General features: G+C 37.2%; 1 long non-coding RNA gene across 1 annotated transcript in view; it reads left to right on the plus strand.

The window, feature by feature from the left end:
- Nucleotides 1-10,066, plus strand: part of LOC140506970 (uncharacterized) — a 115,974-nt gene extending 105,908 nt beyond the window's left edge. Inside the window, exon 3 of the long non-coding RNA XR_011968173.1 lies at nt 9,750-10,066. This is a non-coding gene — a long non-coding RNA (uncharacterized lncRNA). The remainder of the gene's footprint in view (nt 1-9,749) is intronic.
- The last annotated feature ends 13,212 nt before the right edge of the window (nt 10,067-23,278 follow it).

Consider the following 23,278-nt stretch of genomic DNA (forward strand, 5'->3'; position numbering starts at 1 on the left):
TTAGTCCTCCCAATACTATCTCTCATGTATTAATAAATTGTTAGTCTATCACTAAGTCTGATAGTTAATATGTTCCATGTTCTTCAGATTTCTTGTAATATCTCTCTCTATATAGGTCTTGTATCCATTTTAACCGAATCTTAAAAATGATATAAGATAATTGTTTATCCTCAGTTTCTGCCAAACTGCTTTACAGCTTAACCTAAAAAAATTTTAAAATTTATTTAGTATTTTATTTTCCCCAGTTACATGTAAAAACAATTTTTGCATTCATCTTTAAAACTTTGAGTTCCAAATTCTCTCCTTTCATCCCTCCTTATCCACCCACGTCATTGAGAAGGTCAGCAATTTGATACAGGTTATACATATGTAGTCATGCAAAACATATCCAGGATAGTCATGTTGTGAAGGAAACAGCCAAAAAAATTCAAGAAAAATAAAGTAAAAATGTATGCTTCAATCTGTGTTCAGACACCATCAGTTCTTTGTTTAGCATGGATAGCATTTTTCATCATAAGTACTTCAGAGCTGTCTTGGATTGTTGTATTGCTGAGAATAACTAAGTCATTCACAGTTGATCATCTACAAAATTGCTGTTACTTTATACACAGTACATTTCACTTTGCATCAGCTCATTTACATCTTTCCAGGTTTTTCTGAGAGCATCCTGCTCATTATTTCCTATAGTACAATAATATTGCATCATAATCACATACCACAATTTGTTCAGCTATTCTCCAGTTGTTGGACATACCCTGCAATTTGTAATTCTTTGCCCCCAGAAAAGAGCTACTACCAAGGTTTTAGTACATATAGGTCCTTTTCCTTTTATTTTTTTAAATGTCTTTTGGTATACAGACACAGTGGTGATATTGCTAGCTCAATGAGTATACATGGTTTTATATAGCCCTATTTCCAAATTGTTCCACAAAATGGTTGAATCAGTTCACAACTCCGCCAATGGTGCATTAATGTTTCTTTATCCCCACATCCCCTCCAACATTTGTCATTTTCCTTTTCTGTCCTATTAGTCAATCAAATAAGTATGAGGTAGTACCTCAGAATTGTTTTAATTTACATTTCTTTAATTAATAGTGAGTTAGAGTATTTTTTCATATGGCTGTAGACAGTTTTGATTACTTCATCTGAAAAGTGATCATATCTTTTGATCACTTATCAAGTTTTATTTCACAGTTACTACTGCTTACTATATTTCCCTCCATCCAAATTCCCCCATTTATTCTATTTTCTCTCTCCTTTCACCCTGTCCCTCCTCAAAAGCATTTTGCTTCTGATTACCTCCTCTTTTAATCTGTCCTCTCTTCTACCCTTCTCTTATCCCCTTTCTTTTTTGTAGGGTAAGATAGATTTCTATACCAAACTGAGTGTGCATACTATTCCCTCTTTGAGCTAGTTCTGACAAGATTAAGGTTCACTCATTGGCCCTAACCTCCCTCCTCTTTCCCTCCACTGTAAAGTTCTTCTTTTGAGTGAGGTAATTTACCTCATTCTGTCTTTTCCTTTCTGTTTCTCCCAGTACATTCCTCTCTTTCACCCCTTAATTTTATTTGGTAGATATAAACCCTTCATATTCAACTCAAATCTGTGACTTCTGTCTATATAGACCTCTTCTACCTACTGTAACAATGAGAAAGATCTTATATGAGTTACAAATATCATCTTGCCATGTAGGAATGTAAACAGTTTAACTTTAATAAATCCCTGATGTCTCTTTCCTGTTTACCTTGTAATCCTTTTGTCTTATATTTGAAAGTCAAACTTTCTATTCAGCTCTTCTGTTTTGTCAAGAATGCTTGAAATTCCTCTGTCTCCAGACAGAGCCAAGATGGTGGAGTAGAAAAATGCATATTCTCTAGCACTTCCCCCACGCCCACAAAATACCTGTAAAAAATGACTCTCAACAAATTCTAGAGCAACAGAAGCCACAGAACAACAAAGTGAAAGAGGTTTCCAGCCAAAGCTAACCTGTAAGGCTGACAGGAAAGGTCTATACCACAGGACACTGAGCAGAGAGGAGCCCAGTTGTGGCTATGAGGCACTGGGAGGAACAGGACCTGAACAGACCTCCGGGGAAGAATTCCCAGCAGGGAGCACCCCAGATCCCTCAACCCACAAGCCACAAAGAAAGCTCCAAAGGTCAATGTGGGAGGATTTTCCCAGCTGGGAGAGAGGGGGATGGGGTTCCCTCAGCACTAGCCCCAGGCAGCAGCAGCAATGGGTGGCAGGTGGCTATGTGGAAGCAGCCTGGGTCCATTGTCCAGGCAGCTCAGCTTAAAGCCTCTAGTGAAATTGAGCAGCTCATCTGAATGTCAGCCGTCAGTGGCGGCTCCATCCCCACCCAAAGCCCCTGGGGGAGTTGAGCAGCTGATCCAAATCTCGGTCTTGACAATGGTACTGGGGAGAGGAGGAACACTAGGACCCCGCCTCTTGACAAAGCATTCAGAAGTCAAGTAACTGGCTGGGAAAATATCCAAAAAAGGGGAAAAAAATAAGACCATCGAAGGTTACTTTCTTGGTAAACAGGTTTCTCCTTCCATCCTTTCAGATGAGGAAGAATAAGGCATACTGTTGGAGGAAGTCAAAGACTCTGCCTCCAGTACTTCCAAAATGAATATGAAATGGGCTCAGGCCATTGAAGAGCTTGAGAAACTAGTCAGCAGCCTGCTAAAGGAGAACCAAAAAAATGCTGAAGAAAATAACACCTTTAAAAAGAGGCTAACTCAATTGGAAAAACAGGTCCAAAAAGCCAATGAGGAGAAGGAGGCTTTAAAAGGCAGAATTAGCCAAATAGAAAAAAAGGGTTCAAAAGCTCACTGAAGAAAATAGTTCTTTAAAAGAGAGAATCGAGTTCAGGGAAGCTAATGACCATGAGACAAACCAAGAAGTTAGAAAACAAAACCAAAAGTCTGAAAAAATAGAAGATAATGTGAAACATCTCATTGAAAAATCAACTGACCTGGAAAATAGATCCAGGAGAGACAATTTAAAAATTATGGGACTACCTGAAAGCCATGATCAAAAAAGAGCCTAGACATCATCTTCCATGAAATTATCAAGGAAAACTGCCCTGGTATTCTAGAACCAGAGGGTAAAATAAATAGTGAAAGAATCCACTGATTGCCTCCTGAAAGAGGCCTGAAAAGAGAAACTCCCAGGAATATTGTGGCCACATTTCAGAGTTCCCAGGTCAAGGAGGAAATACTGCAAACAGTTAGAAAGAAACAATTTGAATATTGTGGAAATACAATCAGGATAACACAGGATCTGGCAGCTTCTACATTAAGGAATCAAAGGGCTTGGAATAGGATATTCCAGAAGTCAAAGGAACTGGGATTAAAACCAAGAATGAACTACCCAGCAAAACTGAGTATAATACTTCAAGGGAATAAATGGCTATTCAATGATATAGAGCACTTTCAAGCATTGATGATGAAAAGACCAGAACTGAATAGAAAATTTGTCTTTCAAACACAAGAATCAAGAGAAGAATGAAAAGGTGAACAGGAAAGAGAAATCATAAAAGACTTCCTAAAGCTGAACTGTTTACATTCCTACATGGAAAGATGATATTTGTAACTCTTGAGACTTTTCTCAGTATTTGGGTAGATGGTGGGATTATACACACACACACACACACACACACACACACACACACACACATACACACACATATAGACAGGGAGCACAGGTTGAGTTCAATTAGAAGAGATGATATCCACAAAAAAATAAAAATTAAGGGGTGAGGGAGGAAAACACTGGGAGGAGAAAGGGAGAAATGGAATAGGGCAGGCTATCACTCATAAAAGAGATAAGATAAATCTTGTTCAATGGAAGAGAAAAGGGAGAAGGTGAGGGGGAAAGTGAAGCTTACCCTCTTCACATATGACTTAAGGAGAGAATAACATGCTCATTAAATTTGGTATGAAAATCTATCTTACACTACAGGAAAGTAGGGGAGGAGGGGACAAGTGAGGTGAGGGGGATGATAGAAGGGAGGGCAAATGGGAGAAGGGAGTAACTAGAAGTAACCACTTTGGGGAAGGGACAAAGTCAAATGAGAGAATAAAAAAAGGATGGAACTGGGTAGGACAGAGGACAATACAATTAGTCTAACACAACATGATTATTATGGAAGTCTTTTGCAAAACGACACATATATAACCTCTATTGAATTACTTGCCTTCTCAGTGGGGATGGGTGGGGAGGGAGAGAGAGAAGTTGGAATTCAAAGTATTAGAAATGAATGTTGAGAATTATTATTGCATATACCTAGGAAATAAGAAACACAGGTAATGGGGTATAGAAATTTTTCTTGCCTACAAGAAAAGAGAGAAGATGGGGATAAGAAGGTAAGGGTGGGGTGTGATAGAAGAGAGGGCAAGGGAAGGGATAATCAGAATGCAAGATGTTATGGAGTAGGGGGAGGAGAGAGATGGGGAGAAAATTGGAACTCAAAATTTTGTGGAAATGAATGTCGAAATCTAAAAAAAAAATAAATACAATTTGAAAAAAAAGAAATTCCTTTATTTCATTGAATGTCTATTTTTCTTCTTGAAGAATTATACTCAGTTTTGTTGAGTATGTGATTCTTGGTTGTAGTCCTAGCTCCTTTGTGCTCCTGAATATCATATTCTTAACCTACCCATCCTTTATTATAGAAACCGCTAAATCCTGTGTTATCCTGATTGTGGCTCCACAATATTTGAATTTTTCTCATTACTCACAGCATTTTCTCTTTGACCTAAGAACTCTGAAATTTGACTGTAATATTCCTGGGAGTTTTCATGTGGATATCTCTTTCAGGAGGTGATCAATAGATTCTTTCAATTTCTATTTTATCCTCTGATTCTAGAATATCAGGGCAGTTTTCCTTGATAATTTCTTTAAAGATGATGCATAGGATCTTTTTTTCTCATGACTTTCATGTAGTCCAATCATTTTAAATTGTTTCTCCTAGATCTATTTTCCATGTCAATTGTTTTTCCAACGAGATATTTCACATTGTCTTCTATTTCTTCTCCTTTTGATTTTGTTTTAGTGTTTCATGATTTCCTACAAAGTCATTAGCTTCCATTTGACCAACTCTAATTTTTAAGGAATTGTTTTCTTCAGTGTGCTTTTGGACCTCCTTTTCCATTTGCCCAATTCTGCTTTTTAAGGTATTCTTCTCCTCACACACGTATTTGTGTCTAACTACAGTCATCTCTAGAGTGGGGGTAAGGGAAGTAAAAAGGGAAGAAAAAAATTTACATGATAACTTTATTATATATTTAAAGGGAGTAGCAAGTTTTCCATAATAGTTTCAGTTTCATGTGCAAATCATCTTTTTAAAAAATTTTACTATATTATAGAAAGGCTTGTTTAATTTCTTAAGTTCAATAAAAAATTTTTAAATGACACATTGAAGAAGCAAAAGTAGATCACAGGCTATTGTCATCTATTATCCTGTTTGGGAAAGAGATTGCCAGAATCAACCAAAGAGGGTGATCCAAGAATAACCAGCATCGGTGGTAGTACTATTTCCATAGCTTGAACTGAGTTAGCCAACTGACATAAGAGAGCAAAGTTGAAGGGCTGGTGGGAGGGATTCTCAAGGTTAATTTGAAGGAGAAGTCCATTACCAAACAACTCTAGCAGATGTAAGCAAGATGAAAACCAGAGATAAATTCAGTTATTGGAATAATACCTTTTACTGGAGAATTCTGGATGCATCAAATGAAGCTGAGTTAAGTCACTAAGCATTTATTAAGCCCTTACTATGTGTCAGGTATTTGGGGGACAAGGAAGCCTTGGGGGAGAAGTAAGCTTTGGGGTACAAAGAAAAGCCAAAAAGTCCCTGTTCTGGAGAAGCTCACAGTCTCTATGGGGAAACAACATGAAAATTAAAATGTACAAACAAGACAGGTACATAGCCATATATGTGTGTCTGTTTATATTTGTACATACACAAATATATATGTATACTTATATGTGCACATGCACACATATATCTGTACATATATATGCACATACACACACATATATAACACATACATTGGAGATAATGTTAGAGAGAAGGCAATAGTATCAAGGAAGATTGAGAAAGACTCCTTTTAAAAGATGACATTTTGCCTGGGAATTGAATGAAGTTAAGGAAAACAAGAAATGGAAAAGAGGAAGGAGGAAGCTCTAGCCATTTGGAACAGCCACTGAAAAATGCAGCCTGGAGGTCATTTAAGAGAATATCACTAGATAGCAGAGTGTGTGGAGTAGAATAAGGTATAAAAAAATTACAAAGATAACAAGGATCCAGAGTATGAAGGGTTTCAAAAAGCCCAACAGAAAATTTTATGTTTTAACCTGTAAATAAGAGGGAGTCACTAGGGTTTTTTTTTATAAGGTGTGACGTGGTCAGACCTATACTTTAAGAGGAGCAGTTTGGCAGCTGCGTAGAAGATGAACTGGAATGAGGAAAGACTTGAGGAAGGGAAACCAACAGAAGACAATTGTCATAGTCTATGGATGATGATGAAGACCAGTAGCAAGGTCATGTCAGTTTCAGAGGATAGAAGTGGGCATAAACAAGAGATGTTGCTTAATTGTTGATTGAATACGAGGGAAGGTGTGAGAAAGCAAGGAGCCGACGATAACCCCTAAGTCAGAGCCTAAGTGACAGAGAATACTAGTGTTCTTGGCAGTAGCAGGGAAGCTGAGAAGAAAGCTTTGGAGAAAAGTTAATAAATTAAGTTTTGGTCATATTGAATTTAAAATGTCTACAGGATATTCAAATTAAAGATGTCTAAGAGGAGTTGGAAATGCAAAACTGATTGTCAGATTAAGGCTAGACCTGGACAAATGTAAATGAGAATCAATCTGCATAGAGATGGTGATTAAATCCATGGAACTGATGAGTTTACCAAGTGAAATAGTATAGAGTTAGAAGAGAAGAGGACTCCACAGAGTTGTGGGGGACATTCTTGGTCAGCAGGTGCAACCTAGATGAAGACATAGCAAAGCAGCCTGAGAAAGAGCAATCAGAGGGGCAAAAGGGGAACCAGGAAAAACAATGTCATGAAACCCCAGAGAGAAGAGAGTATTAAGGAAAATAGGGTGATCTGTAGTGTAAGAGACTACAGAGAGGTCAGGAAGATGTAATCACCAAGCAAGCATAATTTTAACGGACAGATGATGTGAGGCTCAGTATCTGAAGTTCTAACACAAAGATTAGCAGTGTCAGGATTAGCTTCCAGGAGCCAAATTATCAGTGTATGGGGTAATACCCTGCAGAATTTAATGAATTGTTCAAAATCCTAACAGTCCTTCGTACTAACAAGAATGAATCCCCCAAAGATCTAGTTCATCCCCAGGGGACATGTTAGGGGAAGGACTATAAAGTTCCCCTAGACTGTAACTACCATTGAATGCATGTTTTTTAATAAATGGGTAATACCAGTGAACATTTCCTAATATTATATATAGATATAAATAATGTACACTAATATTATTGTTGTTTGTCTTTCATTCTTGAAGAGGACCGATGACATTAAATAATGATGTCTTGACTCATGAATCAATTGGACTTAAGTGAGGTAAAGTTGAACAAAGTCTTCAGCCTCACTCTCTCTTCCAGTCATTGAAGTCCAGTGGTAAGACAAAAGTCAGAATAACTGACAATGGCCTGGGATTCAGTATATGACCAAACTCTAAATGCTCTACGGTATTTACTTCAGCTATCTTCGTGGCTGTTGGGAAAAAATTGTTCTCATCCACCAGGAGAAGTCTTCACAATCTTGGGTAGACATCCCCCTAACTCACCAATGGGTTTGAGGCCTGTTGGCCTCCCCTCCCCTTTCCTCCCCTCCCCTCTGTTCCCTTCCCCTCCTGTCCCCTCCCCTCCCCTCTCCTCTCTGCTCCTTTTCTCTCCTCTCTTCTCCTCTCCTCTGGTGCTCTACCCAGGGGAAGGTACACTTCCATGGCCAAAATTGCCTTTTCTTTCTAGGGTTTACTGGCTACATTTCTTGCTCAAAGAACAAGCCTTAAGTCCAGTTCACTCTGCAGTTCATAGATTGACCACCAGGTCCTTACCTACCTAGCACAGAGTCAATGTAATTACTAAATAATAACTATTTTTCTATTACATAAAAATCCTGAGAGTCTTCCCCTCCATGTTTGATATTTGGTAATTCTTTTTCTTTTATTAAAAGGGGCCATCCATTGAGTAACTACTTAAAAGGGCCTATTCATTGAATGAGTGTATATCATTCAAAATGAAAATCTGATGAGAACTTAGCCTAAAATTGCCAAGGTCCCACAATGCATCTTGGGCCATCTCCAGTCATCCTGATGAATATCAGATCACTGTTCCCAGATGACTCTGGAAGAGAAAGTGAGGCTGGTGAGCTTGCACAGCCCTCTCTCACTCAAATCAGAGTCAAGTGCAAGTCATGTCATCATCTCCATGTCATGGTCCTCTTCGAAAATGAAGGACAAACATGACAACAGCAACCAACATCCTGAGGTCTGTTGATTATTCCCCTCTGCCAAGACAGTTCAGCAGGGTCTCACAGCTCTGCACACCACAGCTTCTTAGAACCACAGGTGAGAGCTAGGTGACAGATGGACACCAAAGGTAGATGAGCAGCCCTGAAAAATATTCAGGACACCCTCGGACCAGAAGTACTAGTCCTCCTTGAGCACCTTATATGTCCCATGTGTATATATTTACTATATATATATATATATATATATATATATATATATATATATATGCATATTACATATCTATATATGCATATATTTGTAAAGCTATTAAATGATAAGATTTAATCTCCTTTAAAAGGAAAAAAACATATCTGTAGTCAGAAGTAAAACTTTAAATAGAATCTCAAGAGATTTGAATAATCTTGATCTTGAATAATTCCTGGTTTCCTACTGATGATAGCCCCCGATATTTCATGCTGAACCTTATTAATGACCTGTGGTTTGGAGAGTGAGCTCAAATAAACCTGCAGAATAATAACTGTCTTACACCCCTATATTCCACAATCCCTATCTTTATAGCGGTACCACAAATAGTCACAGCCACTTCTGGAGACATTGCAGGGCTGCAAGAACCTCCCACAAGGTGTTTCTAGTCATACACTTAGGGCATTTTCCTAAGTGATTCTAAAAAGCACTGATTACCAAGATTGTTAGGTAATATTTGAGGGAGCTTTGTTTACCGTAGTATAGAAAGACTTCAAATGAAGTTTTTTTCCAATGTTTTCAGAAGCCACAGCTGATGAATTCTCTCAAAGAGAAAGGGAAAATTGTATGTTAACTTTGTACTTTAATTATGCAACCTTGTGAAATGGAATATAGTCAGAATGAAAAAAAAAACACCATAAGAAATTATAGTCAACAAACGGTATTACAAATCTGAGTACTTTCCTCTAAAATGTGCGGGAAGCATTTCAAAATTCTTGAAAGATTTTTAAAAATTGATTATCTTGTTGAGGACAAAAATCAGATACCGTTTTTCTTTTTCTCAATTTGAATCAAAATCGAAAGAACTATTTCACCTCTTAGAGAAGTATGAGTTCAGGATTTTGTTTCCTATCTATGTTCAAGTGAAGAGGACTCTAAGCCTCTGAGTGGAGAGAGAAAGTCCTTGGGATTTCATCTCCCAACTCGGGCCAACATTTGGCTATAAACATGTTGCTTCAGTCTCTTTCATCTTTACATTTCTTCTTTCTTGGTCCTGAATGAAGGAGCACTGGCCTATGAGCTTTGAAAGATCAGGAGAAAGACTCAGCAAAGTTCTGGGAGCTAGAGTTCATGACAGATTTTGAAGACTGCTGAGCAAGGTAAGGAGCAAAATCCTAGCGACCTGTTTGACCCAGCATAGAAGTGGATCAAAGGCAGCAAAGAGGATGTAGAAACAGTTCATCCATGAGTTATGCTTTATTAGAAAGTGAACTTGGTACAGTAAATGCTTTATCTTAACTGCCTTAAAGCTTAGACCACTTTCCCCAGAGACTGAAAAGGCTTAGAGGAGAGTGTGCCCTTAGGTCTTGGGAGAGGAATGCTTTATAACTTCTATTCTTATTATAGTTTCTCAGTAAGTATCCCTTTATAAAAGCTTCTTTTAAAAATTATGAGTTTCAATTTAACATTGGTTTAGAGCAAAAGGCAAGTTAACACTAGAATTATAGACTCTAATGTTGGCCCTTATCATCCCACACCTGGATTATTGAAATAACCTCCTGGTGGGTCTACCTGCCTCAAGTCTCTCCCCACTCCAATCTACCCTCCATTCAACCACTAAAGTGATTTTCTTAAAGCACAGATCTGATCATGTCACGCACACACACACACACACACACACACACACACACACACACTGCTTAATAAACTCCACTGGCTCCCTATTGTCTCTAAGATTAAATACAAAATAATATGTTGTGCATTCAAAATCCTTCATCATCTAGCCCTCTTCTACATTTCCAGTCTTCTCACAACTTACTTCTAACATGAACTTTGATTCCAGTGACACCGGCCTCCTAGTTGTTCCACAACCAAGACACTCCATCTTTCATTTTCTCTGGTTGTCCTTATGCCTGGAATGTTCTCCCTCCTCTCCAAGTATTGCTTTCCTTGACTTTCTCTAATTCTCAACTAAAATTCCACTTTCAATAGAAAGCCTTCCCCAAATCCTCTCAATTCTAGTATCTTCCCTCTATTTTTTGCTATTTATCTTGTATATAACTTGCTTTGTTTATAGCAGCTTCTGATAGCAATTTCTATTTTCAGCCTAACCTATGAATACTTCCATGCTTTTTCCACCTACATAAAGTACATTGGAAAAATACCAGTGATTCTTATACAGAAATTCTTAAACTTTTCACATACAAATCCATTTACCTGCTGTCTTTGCCATTAGATTGTAAGCTCTTTTAGGGTAGGAACTGTCTTTTGCCTCTTTTTTTTTTTTTTTTATTCCCAGCACTTAGCATAGTGCCTAGCTATAATGTTAATGTAAGGTTAATGGTGTGTGGAAGGAAGAGTAAAAGATCTTCCCCACCCATTAATAGACCTCCATACCTTTTGCTAATTTCTACTGAGGCACTGGGTTAGAGGGTCCTGCCTTGCAGTTCTGAAAAATGTGTAAATACTCTGAGGTGAGGTTTTACTTTGGGGTTTACTCATTGGAAGTGTTTGGTCAGAGGAGACTCTGGATAGCTGCTAAGGAGTCCCCAGTTTTGAAAACCTAGATGTTGGTGCTTCTCTCTCTGGTAATTATGTATACAGTCAGATAGCTGGATCTGTCTGTTGATCTGTGAAGTATGTATTGCTTATGATCAGACAGTTGGAAGCCCTGTCGGTCTTTATTTCTCTGTATTTTCTCTGAAGTTCAGGGTGCTGACTTTTTCCCCTCAACTAAGTGAATGATATATGTGTTTGATTAAAGGGATTATTGACCCCTCAAAAGTTGATTTCCTTTTAGTAAAGCAGATCTAAGAACCTGTGCAGCAGACCCACCTGTGTATGCTGAGGTCCTTGCAGATACTCTAGCACATAGTAGATGCTTAATAAATGTTTATCGATTGATTGATTGGCTCTATCTTTTCTCAACCACCCTGCTTCCCTCCTAAAAAGGAGGAGATACTACTCTCAGTCATATTGCTTAGATAGTACTTGGACAGTTACATTTGCAGTTTTCAGCCTAGAATTCATTCATTGTAATTGTATGTGTCTGTGATATCATTCTGTCTGTCCAGATGTATAGATTATTAAGGAATATCTTTACTTTTTTTAAGAAAAAAGAACAAAGGAGTGTGACCTTTTCTTGTTATGAAATATGACACAGTAAGATTCTGAAAGCAATTTTCCCTTTTATTCTTATCCCCTTTCTGGTAGGTTTATATGGATTCTTAAGAAACACAGGGACTATCTTGTAAATATATCTTCCTGGTTTTAAAAGGTAGAAGGGGGAAGAACCTACATTTTTTTAGTGGATATGCCAGGAGAATAAAGTTGAGTAGTTTGGACAGCAACACAGCTTCTATTTTCAGCCTTACCTATGAATACCTCCATGACTTTTTCTACCTAGGTAAAACACATTGGAAAAAACACCAGTGATTCTTATACATAAATTTATAAACTTCTCTGCAACAGCCTCGACAGCAAATTGCCAGCATTGTCAGACAAATTCAATGACAACAAAATGTTCTGCCAAATGCAATGCCTCAACAGAAAAGCCCTGAGCAAATTTTCTGAGGCCATGAACAAGCAATGGGCACCTTGCCCTGTGTAGGGATGCCTTTATTGCCAAAATATACTGATCAGTATTGCAAAAGATAATGGTTTCCTCACTACTGCCACCCTGCAAGTAGCTGCCCAGTTTGTTACAGCCGCTGCTACTGAAGAACCAGAGCTCTGTTACATGGACTTGATACCTTTATATTTTACCACTTCTATACCATAGACTAGATAGATCTCTACCAGTTCTATGTCTATGGTCCTATGAGCCTACAATCCTATATATTATAATGGCCTAGTATGCTAGGTACTGAGAATACAGATTGATGTAACATCACTCGTGATAACATGGAAAAATGGAAAAATTCAATCGACGACCACGCTATAATTGTATTTCTCTGCCCATAAAGTGATCGAATGTGCTGTGTAGTAGTATAAAAATGGCAACTAGGTGGTCCAGTGATAGAAGGCTGGGCCTGGAGTCTTAAGTTCAAATCTGGCCTCAAACACTGACTACCTGTGTTACCCTAAGCAAGTTATTCAGTTTTCTCAGTCTATGAAATGAGCTGGAGAAGGCAATGACAAACTATCCTTCCATCTTTGCCAAGAAAACCCCAAAAGGAATCACAAAGAGTCAGACATGACTGAACAGCAGCACCAAAAACAATCTTAGTGTAAAGAACACTGAAATTTAGGCTCTATAGTAAGACCTAGTGCCAACCCTACCATTAATGAGATCTGTAACCTGAGCCAATTCACATAACTTCTTGGATTTTCAGCTTCCTTAACATATAAAAGAAATGGACCAAATATTTTATGATTCTGTGAATCTCTCTCTTACTTTTTGCAGGCTTGGGAAATTCTGCATCTCTAGGTATCAAGATCACTGCAAGATTTAACCCCATCTCCTATATATTCCAAATTAAATGTATCTGTTGTAATTCCCATGAGAGAAAACACAAAAGATCTTCTCACTGGATGACACCCAAGGCAGTTCAATACACAAAGACATGAACTAACACTTCTTCACTTATCCTCTATCCCTATGCTAGTATTATATTCAGAAGCTCACAATGTAAGTCAAATTATTTTTGCTTCCACCATTCAAAATAGTAGAAGTTCTAACATTTCTTTTCAACATCATACATATGTGGAAAAACTTTATGAGTGACTCCCAAGCCAATAGGCACAGTTAAGGCCATGGTTTAAGTTTATGGTTTCAAAGAGGAGAGCACTATGGTTTAAAGTAGAGTGGAATTTGACAAGCACTTTCCAATGGCATTTCTTTGGTTCACACCAACAGTTCTTCCAAACCTCAAACTCACTTTATAGCAAACGTAGCTATGTTCTTTTTCTCATGGTCACAAAGACTGCTAGTGACCACAGATTTTCTTCCATCTATATGATAGCACATCACAAACCTTTACTAGTTACAAAAAAAACAAAAAAGGAAGACCCAGGTAGTTGTAGGCTCATAGATATCTTTAATAAACAACAACAAAAAAAATCTGAGTTCTTGTTTTGACCTCACCCACCACATAATTCCATTAGTTTCAAATCTTTGGAGATTTCCAATTGTATAAATTCTTAATTTGTTTATGATTTCTAATAATCTATAATAATTTAGAATCAAATAGATTTACAATCTATGGATTTCTGATAGAAATCTAATAGAATCTGATAATCTAAAACATTTAACCTTAGTAGAAAGAAACTTAGAAAACATACAGATTGAATAAGAGATTGCATAGCAAAATGTATCATGGCATGGATATATTTGGAATTTATATAGAGTTTATAATAAAATAATATAATATAATAATTACTAACTACTTACCTTAAGCATGGGATAACTTGTTCATGACACATAAACCACTTACTTGAGGTATATGTACCTTATATGTATATCATAAAAATGTGGGGATTTTTTAAAGGTTTAAAGCAGGAATTTTAAATAGTCATAAAATGTATTTGATGCTTCTAAAGGTGTTCCTTCAAAAGAAAACCTTAATACAGATATACAGACATCATTCATAGCTAGTATTTTTTTAATATGGAAAACAACATTTTTTTCCTTCTTTTAGATCTCTGGCATTCTATGTATTCTATTTATATGACAGAGAAGGAAAGAGAGAGAGAGAGAGAGAGAGAGAGAGAGAGAGAGAGAGAGAGAGTATGTACGCACATGTGTGTCTGTGTGTGTTGATGATAGGGAGATGACATCATCAAGAAATTATATTTTTTCTCCACCCTTTAATTCTATGTCAATGGACCTTTCAGTCTAGGTCCTATAATATAATACAAGACAATGTCACTAAGAATTAACAATACTAACCTGGAGCCCAATGACCCAGCAGTTACAGGTTCCAGTCCAGTGGTGTACAAGTCATTTTGACCTCCACTGTCCATTGCTCAACCTCCTAAGGACCAACTGTCCTGCCTGTAATATCAACTTCTGGGAAGTCATTTTTATTCATTTTGGCTGCAGTTTTTGGACTTGTTCTCATTGCTGAGTTGTAAGGACAGTTTATCAAGCTTAATTACCTTCATCTTGTTAAGTAGCTCAATTTTTTCTTAAAAAAAAAACCCAACAACATATATTCTGTTAATAAGATTAGCATCATGGGCTTGATTCCAGATGCTACCTCTATAGAGATACATGATTAACAAATTTTGCTTAAAGAAAAACAAGTAAAACCTTTCTACCAAATACATATGGCTTTTGGGAAATTTGGAGTAAATTAGGAGATTGTGGAATGTATCTAAAGAGTAGAAAAAGTTGCAAATATAACCATTAATCATCATAAAATCACACTGGTTTTCTAGTTACAATGAAATAGAATGATCTTAATTTGGATAAATTTTGGTAAGCAAACTACCTACCAATCCATTCTATAACTCTTATCTAGATACCCAGGATAAGGGGTTGGTACCAGAACCACTGGGGTTTCCCTGCTTACTCTAAGGAAGTAAGTCAGAAATAAGGCAGTAGACTTCCTGGAAAAAGAAGGACTGTCCCAAGAGCTTTAGAGGACCTCAGAATTGACCAGCTTCCTGAAGATCTTTAAAACATGGGTGTAGCTGAGACCTAGAGGAAAAAAAACTAAAAAGGAACTACTACCTCTTGAGCAATGATAGTAGGTACCTTCCCTTATTTGGGTTTGGAAGCCTCCTTGTTCAGGAACCTACTGCCTATTACCTTCTTGTCTCATGTGGAAGCTACACCTACTCTGCCCTGCTTCATGCAATTCTGCAGCTTTCCACTACCTCTAAGCCTGTTAACAAGCATCTCTTTGTCCTGAACTTCTCACATTCTTTCCATGTTCTTGTTATGGAAACCTTAGTTTCTTAGAAGTTACTGCATCCTCTCTAGTATTAGGTGCACCTTAGCTCAATTAACCTTTCTTTAAGAAGAGTATTCTCATTCCTCACTGACACTTTCAAACTCTCCAGACACCAAATTCAATTAGTGCAAAATGGAACTTATTGTCTTCCCCAAAAATTACCCCTCCTTTAAACTCCTCTATTTCTATATAGCTATATTTCAGCTAGGTGGCACCGTGGACAGAGTTCCAGGACTGGAGGCAGGAAGATTCATTTTCATGAGTTCAAATCTAGCCTCAGATACTCACTAGCTGTGTGACCCTAGGCAAGTTACTTAACCCTATATGCCTCAGTTTCCTCATCTGTTACCTCAGAGGCCCTCTAGTACAACTCTATCATTTTACAGATGAGGAAATAGAAGCTGAGGGAGGTTAAGTGATTTTGCCCAGGGTCACATAGCTAGTAAGTTTCCAAGATGGGATTTGAAACCAGATCCACACTGGCTCAAAAACAAAAAGTGTAGTAGGAGACACTTGTCTTTGGTACCCTTTCATTTCCCTTTTTACACTTCCTACCCGACTGTCTGATACTTCTTTCTTCTTCACTTCCCACATGTCTATACTGTATCCTACTCCTACAGGATCTTTTTGCTATTAAAACAATAATAATAATAAATATTTATATAGCATTTTTCAATTTGCAAAGTGCTTTACTTACATTATTTCAAGTTGCCCTCAAAACAATTCCATGAGATAGGTACTAAAAGTACTATTACTCTCATTTTGCATATATAAGAGGACTGAGGTTCAGAGAGTTTCAGTGACTTGGCCATAGTCAGACCACTAGAAAGTGACAAAGGTGGGATTTGAACCATGATAAATAGTCAATATTCAATAATATCTATTAACATATACTATGTATCACATGCTGTGCTCCTTCTCTTCCTGAATGTCAGTTAGACATTATACCCAAGTTGCCATGCTATGCCATGCTACTATAAAGTAAAATCTACAATGATTAAATATGTTAAAATGCTTTACTGGACTTTCTATTAGATGGTCATATGAAAATCCACTAATAAACATCTCCATCCAGTCCAGGACTGCATGAGATAACCAGAAACCTGCAGGGAATATGGGGGACAATGAACCAGGGGCAGCTCTGAAGTCAACCTGAAGTCTGATAAATAGTGTCTGAAACCAGGAGGTTTGATCTGTAGTTATGATCTGTAGGAGCTATGTTAGGGAATAGAGATCTCTGCACAGTAAGGTGGGACAAGGCTATGTGTATATCTCAAGTCCTTCCAAATGAGCTAAAGGAACTAATATAAAAAAAAAAAAGCATTGTTTGGGCAATGGGCAGCCCATTTATGGGGAATGAGGGCATTTGAGGAAGCATGAGACCCGATATATTTGTGGCCTATAAGTAAGGGACTAACACAATGAAAGGCTAGTGATTTTGCCAGAAGAGGCAGGCAGAAACGGAGTTTCAACCAATACATACATAGAACAACAAAAAGGCAGAGACAGAAGAATACCTCGGTTCCCTGAAAACTATGGCCAAACACATGACCTATACGCCATATTTCAAAAATTAATCATAATAAGCTAGCATTTATATGCTGCATTAAGTTAGCAAATAATAACAATACCTAGCATTTACATTGCATATTACAAAACAATTTATATAAGGTATCTCATTTGATCCTCACAACATCCCAGAGAGCTATATGATACAATTATTTTCATTCTGTAGATTGAGAAACTAAAGTAGACAAAAGTAGTGACTTACATGGAGTCATAAAACTAGTAAATGTCTAACGTCAGATTTGAACTTGGGTTTTCCTGACTCCAGATCCAGCCCTCTATCTACTGTCTCATCTAACTACCTCTTCAAAAATATCATCTTTTAATTGCTCATATTCATTAGATTTAGAGGGCAAAGTGGAAAACAATTAATCTATCCAACAACATATTGAAAAATATCCCAAATCAAACAAATCAAAGAACATTATTGATTGAAATTTAGATTTCCAGGTCAAAGTAAAAGTATTATAAGCAGCCAGGGTTCAAGTACTAAGGAACCAGAGTCAAGATTACAGAAAACTGCATTGCAAGTACAGTAAAGGATAGGAAATTTCATAGAAAGATATTTCAAAAGGCTAAAGAAAAAGGCTCATGGGGGCAGAGCCAAGATGGCAGAGTAACAGCAGGAACTTTCTAGTCCTCTACCCCCAAACCCAGCCAAATATCAGTAAAAAATGACTCTCAACAAATTCTAGAGCTTCACAACCCACAGAAGGACAGAGTGAAGCAAATCTCAAGCCCAAAACAGCCTGGAAGGTCACTGGGAAGTGTCTATCATGCCACACCAGCATAGATGGGATGTGAGCATGCCTTGGGGGGACTGAATCTCTGGCACCTGTGGTGGTTTCCAGACTTCATGACTGCAAAAAGTCCAGTATAAATTGGAAGGTCAGTGGAAAAAACCTGTGAAACCTGTGTGAGAGAGGAGAGTGCTTGGGACCCCAGCCCCAGGATGGTGGAGGGAGTGGAGGAGCCACAGGAGGAGGAGCCCACAGTATCAACAGCAGGGGCAAGGGCAGTGCCAGAAGTAGCAGTGGCAGCAATGTTAACTATTTCTGGAGCTCTAGGCCCACAGGCTGTGGGAGGATCCAGCATCTGGCAGTACACCCCCGACCCTCACTGAAAGCAGAGAACTACCTTGACAAACAGCTCAAAAGTCAAGTAAATAGCTGGGAAAATGAGCATAAACCAAAAAAAGAAACAAACTACAGAATCTTATTTTGGTGATAAGGGAGACTAAAGTATACAAACAGAAGACAACCAAGTCAAAGCTCCTACATCCAAAGCCTCCAAGAAAACTATGAATTGGTCTCAGGTCATGGAAGAGCTCAAAAAGAATTTTGAAAATCAAGTAAGAGAAGTAGAGCAAAAATTTGAAAGAGAAATGAGAGTGACGCAAGAAAATCATGAAAAATGAGTCAACCACTTGCTAAAGGAGACCCCCAAAAAATGCTGAAGAAAATAACACTTCAAAAAATAGACCAACCTAAATGGCAAAAGAGATCCAAAAAGCCAACGAGGAGAAGAACATCTTAAAAAGCAGGATTGGCCAGATGGAAAAGAAGGTCCAAAAGTTCACTGAAGAAAATAATTCCTTAAGATTAGAATGGAGCAGATGAAAGCTAATGATTTTTTGAAAAAATCAAGAAATTATAAAACAAAGTCAAAGGAATGAAAAAATAGCAGACAGTGTGAAATATCTCATTGGAAAAATAACTGACCTGAAAAATAGATCCAGGAGAGACAATTTAAAAGTTATTGGACTACCTGAAAGCCATGATCAAAAAAAGAGCCTAGATATCATCTTCCAAGAAATTTTCAAGGAAAACTGCTGATATTCTAGAACCAGAGAATGAAATAGAAATGGAAAGAATTCACCAATCACCTCCTTACAGTTTTGAAGAAGGATAGGGTCAAAAGAGAGAAAAGAATAAATGGGGAGCAGGATAGGATGGAGGGAAATATAGTTAGTCTTTCACAATATGACTGTTATAGAAGTGTTTTGCATAACTACAAATGTATAACCTATATTGAATTGCTTGCTTCTCAGTGGGGATGTGTGGGCAGGGAGGAAGGAAGAGTAGTTGGAACACAAAGTTTTAGAAACAAATGCTAAAAATTATTTTTACATGAAACTGGAAAATAAGATATACAGGCAAAGGGATATAGAAATCTATCTTGCCCTACAAGAAAATAGAGGGGAAGGGGATAAGAGAAGGGAGAGGTGTGACAGAAGGGAGGGCAGATTGAGGGAAGTAGTATTCAGAATGCATGTTGTCTTGAGGGGGGCATATGGGAGAGATGGGGAGAAAATTTGGAACTCAAAATCTTGTGAAAGATTTTCAACAGAAATCTGTTTAAATCTAAAAATAAATAAATATTTTTTAAAAAATGAGAGACAACAAGAGAGACAAAAGACTTTGGAAGGCCAACATGCAAGGGGAGCTGAACCCCCACAAGTCTCTGGACACTCTGGGGCATTTCCCTGTGGGGGTGAGATCAGAGCCTTTCTTTTGGTTGAACTGAGATCCTTTCTCTCTCCCATCTAAATAGCTCCTTCACACTAGGATACATTTTGGTATATTATCACTGGTATAATTTCTCCAGTTTCTGCTTGCCATTTGAATAAATAAGTTTACTCATTAAAAAAAAGAAAAAAAGGCTTATAACAAATATCAAGCCATCCTGCAAACTTTAGTATAACATTATAGAGGGAAAATGGACCTTTAATAGTATTGAAGACTTTCAAGCATTCCTGATGCTTGAAACCAAAAGTAGGTAGAATCTTTGAAACACAACCACAGCACACAAGCATAATCTAGAAAACTAAATACATTTAAGTAATTGGAAGGGGTTAAATGTTGAGGAAATACATACAAGCTAATAGAGGAAGAAAAGACCAGAACACTTTTAGAATCTCAAAAGTCACAAAAAAATAAAGAAAAACTCATTTCTGGGAGGGGGGGCTGTGAATTCTTTTGGTCTTGTTGGTTTTAATAACAAAGATGCTAGTAATCAACAAAACTACTTGGTACTGGCAAAGAAACACAGTGGTGGATCAGTGGAATAAGTTAGGTACACAAAACACAGTAGTCAATGGCTATAGTAATCTATTGTTTGACAAGACCAAAAACCCAGCTCCTGGGATAAGAACACACTATTTGACAAAAACTGCTGGAAAAACTGGAAAATGGTATGGCAGAAACTGGGTGTAGACTAACATCTTACACCACATACCAAAATAAAGTGAAAATGGGTACATAATTTAGATACAAAGGCTAATACTGTAAGCAAATTAGGAGAACAAGGCATAGTTTACCTTCAGATTTATGGAGAAGAGAAGAATTTATGACCAAACAAGAGATAGAGAACATTATGACATGCAAAATGGTTAATTTTGATTACATTAAATTGAAAAGTTTTTGCACAAACAAAGTCAATGCAACCAAGGTTAGGAGGGAAACAGAAAACTGGGAAAGAATTTTCACAACTAGTGTCTCTGATAAAGGTCTCATTTCTAAAATATATAGAGAACTGAATCAAATTCATAAGAATATAAATCATTCTCCAATTGATAAATGGTCAAAGGATATAAACAAGCAGTTTTCAGGTGAAGAAATTAAAGCTATCTATAATCATATAAAAATGCTCTAAATCACTATTGATTAGAGAGATGCAAATCAAAACAACTTTGAGGTACCACATCACACCTATCAGATACATGACAATACATACAGGCTAACATGACAAAAGAGGAAAATTATAAAAGCTTAAGAAGATGTGGGGAAATTAGAACATGAATGCATCGTTGGTGGAGTTGTGAACTGATCCAACCATTCTGGAGAACAATTTTAAATTATGCCCAGAGGGCTATAAAGCTGTGCATTCCTGTTAACCCAGCAATGCCACTTCTAGGGCTATATCCTAAAGAGATCTCACAAACAGGAAAAGGACTCACATGTGCAAAAATATTTGTAGCAGCTCTGTTTGCAGTGACCAAGAACTGGAAATTGAGGGGATGCCCATCAATTGGGGAATAGCTGAACAAATTGTGCTATATGAATATAATGGAATACTACTATGAGATAAGAAATGATTAACAAGAAAACTTCAAGCAAACCTGGAAAGACATATGAACTGATGCTGAGTGAAGTGAGCAAAACCAGGAAAACACTGTACACAGTAACAATCTCATTGTGAGATGACTGACTTTGGTTGACTTAGTTCTTCTTATCAATGCAAGAACGTAAGCCAACTCCAAAAGACTCATGATGGAAAATGCCATTCACATCCAGAGAAAGAACTATGGAGTCTGAATGTAGATCAAAACATTCTATTTGCTCTCTTTTTGTGTTTTGTTTTTTTCTTTTCTGCGGTTACTCCCATACATTCTAATCCTTCTGTGCAACACGACTAATGTGAAAATATGTTTGTTATGAATGCTCATTTAGAGTCAATCAGATTGCATGTTGTCTTGGGGAGGGCAGAGAAAAAATTTAAAACTTATGGAAGTGAATGTTGAAAACTAAAAATAAATTAATTTTAAAAAATAACAAAGAGGCTAAGCAGTTTAGTGATTAGTGTTCTGAACTTGGAATCATGAATAGCTAAATTCAAATCCTGCCTCTTAAGCATTTGCCAGCTGTGTCCTTCTTGGCACCTCACATCAGTTCTCTCAGTCTTGGTTTCATGTTTTGTAAAATGGAGATAACTGTAGCCCTTACCACACAGTCTTGTTCTGAGGATAAATCAGATATAACATGGAAATGCTTTGTAAATCTCTTTGTAAAGCTTAAAGTAATATGCAAGTATTAACTAGTATCACTATTTTAAGAAAGGAAAGAAGATTGAGGAGAAAAGGAACGCATTAAGGAAGAAACTAGGAAGAGGAATATGTAATTTTCCATAACTGAAACATGCTCAGAGAAAATACACATAGGGCAGCTAGGTGGTTTAGTGCACAGCACCCTGGCTCTGAAGTCAGGAAGTTGTTTTTCAGTCCTGCCCAATTCATTGTGAAGCCATTTGGGATTTTCTTGGCAGAGATACTTGAGAGGTTTGCCATTTTCTTCTCCAGCTCATTTGACAGATGAAGAACTGAGGCACACAGGGTAAAGTGGCCTGCCAAGGGTCCCACAGCTAGTAAGTGTCTGAGGCTAGATTTGAACTCATGAAGATGAGTCTTTCTGTTTTCAAGACCAGTGCCTCTAAGATTTCACACAACGTGGAACAGTGTGTGTGTACATGCATATATTTGAAGTGACAGTGATTTTTAAAAGAAGCAAAGAAAGAAAATAACATTAATGAAACATTTAAAAATAGAAGAAAGCATAAGGACATTCAAAACACAAAGATCAATTTTGTTATTTTTGTATTTTAACACAATATGCACTTGTTTAAAAACAACTATATAACAAAAGTTCACTGAATCATATACTAAACTATGCCTTTGAAATACTAAAAAGTATCTTGGAGAATTGTAGAGTCCAATAAAGTATAGAAAGGATTACAGAAGTTAAAATGGACAGTTTTGATTATTTCAAAGTCAAAAGTTTTTTGCATAAATAAAATCAATGCAACTAACATTTAGAAAGTTGATAAACTTTGCCACAAGTTTCATGAATAAAGGTCTATTTTTAAAATATATAAGAAACATTCAAATTCATAAGAATATGAGCCATTCCCCAGTTGATAAATGGTTGAAGCATATGAATAGACAGTTTTCAAGAAATCCAACCTAAGAACAACCATGATTAAATAATGCTCCAAATTTTTAATAATTAGAGAAATGCAAATTAAAGCAACTCTGTGTTTCTATTTCAGTAACCATCAGATAGGCAAAATTGATCCAAAAATATTACAAATGGTGGAGAGGCTATGGGAAAACAGGCAAATTAACACACAATTCATGGTCACTGGTCTAGCCATTCTGGAAACAACTGGAAACTTTGCCCCCAAATTCCCTAACTTGTGCATACCGTTAGGCCCAATGATACAATTACCAGGCCTACAACTCCAAAGAATTCAAAGAAATAGGGAAAGGACCCACATGCATAAAAATCTTTGTAGCAAGTCTTTTATGATGGCAAAAATTAAGGGATGTACCCAACAAATGAGAAATGATTGAG

Source organism: Notamacropus eugenii, chromosome 5 (genome assembly GCF_028372415.1).
Source record: "Notamacropus eugenii isolate mMacEug1 chromosome 5, mMacEug1.pri_v2, whole genome shotgun sequence".
Classification (NCBI taxonomy): domain Eukaryota; kingdom Metazoa; phylum Chordata; class Mammalia; order Diprotodontia; family Macropodidae; genus Notamacropus; species Notamacropus eugenii.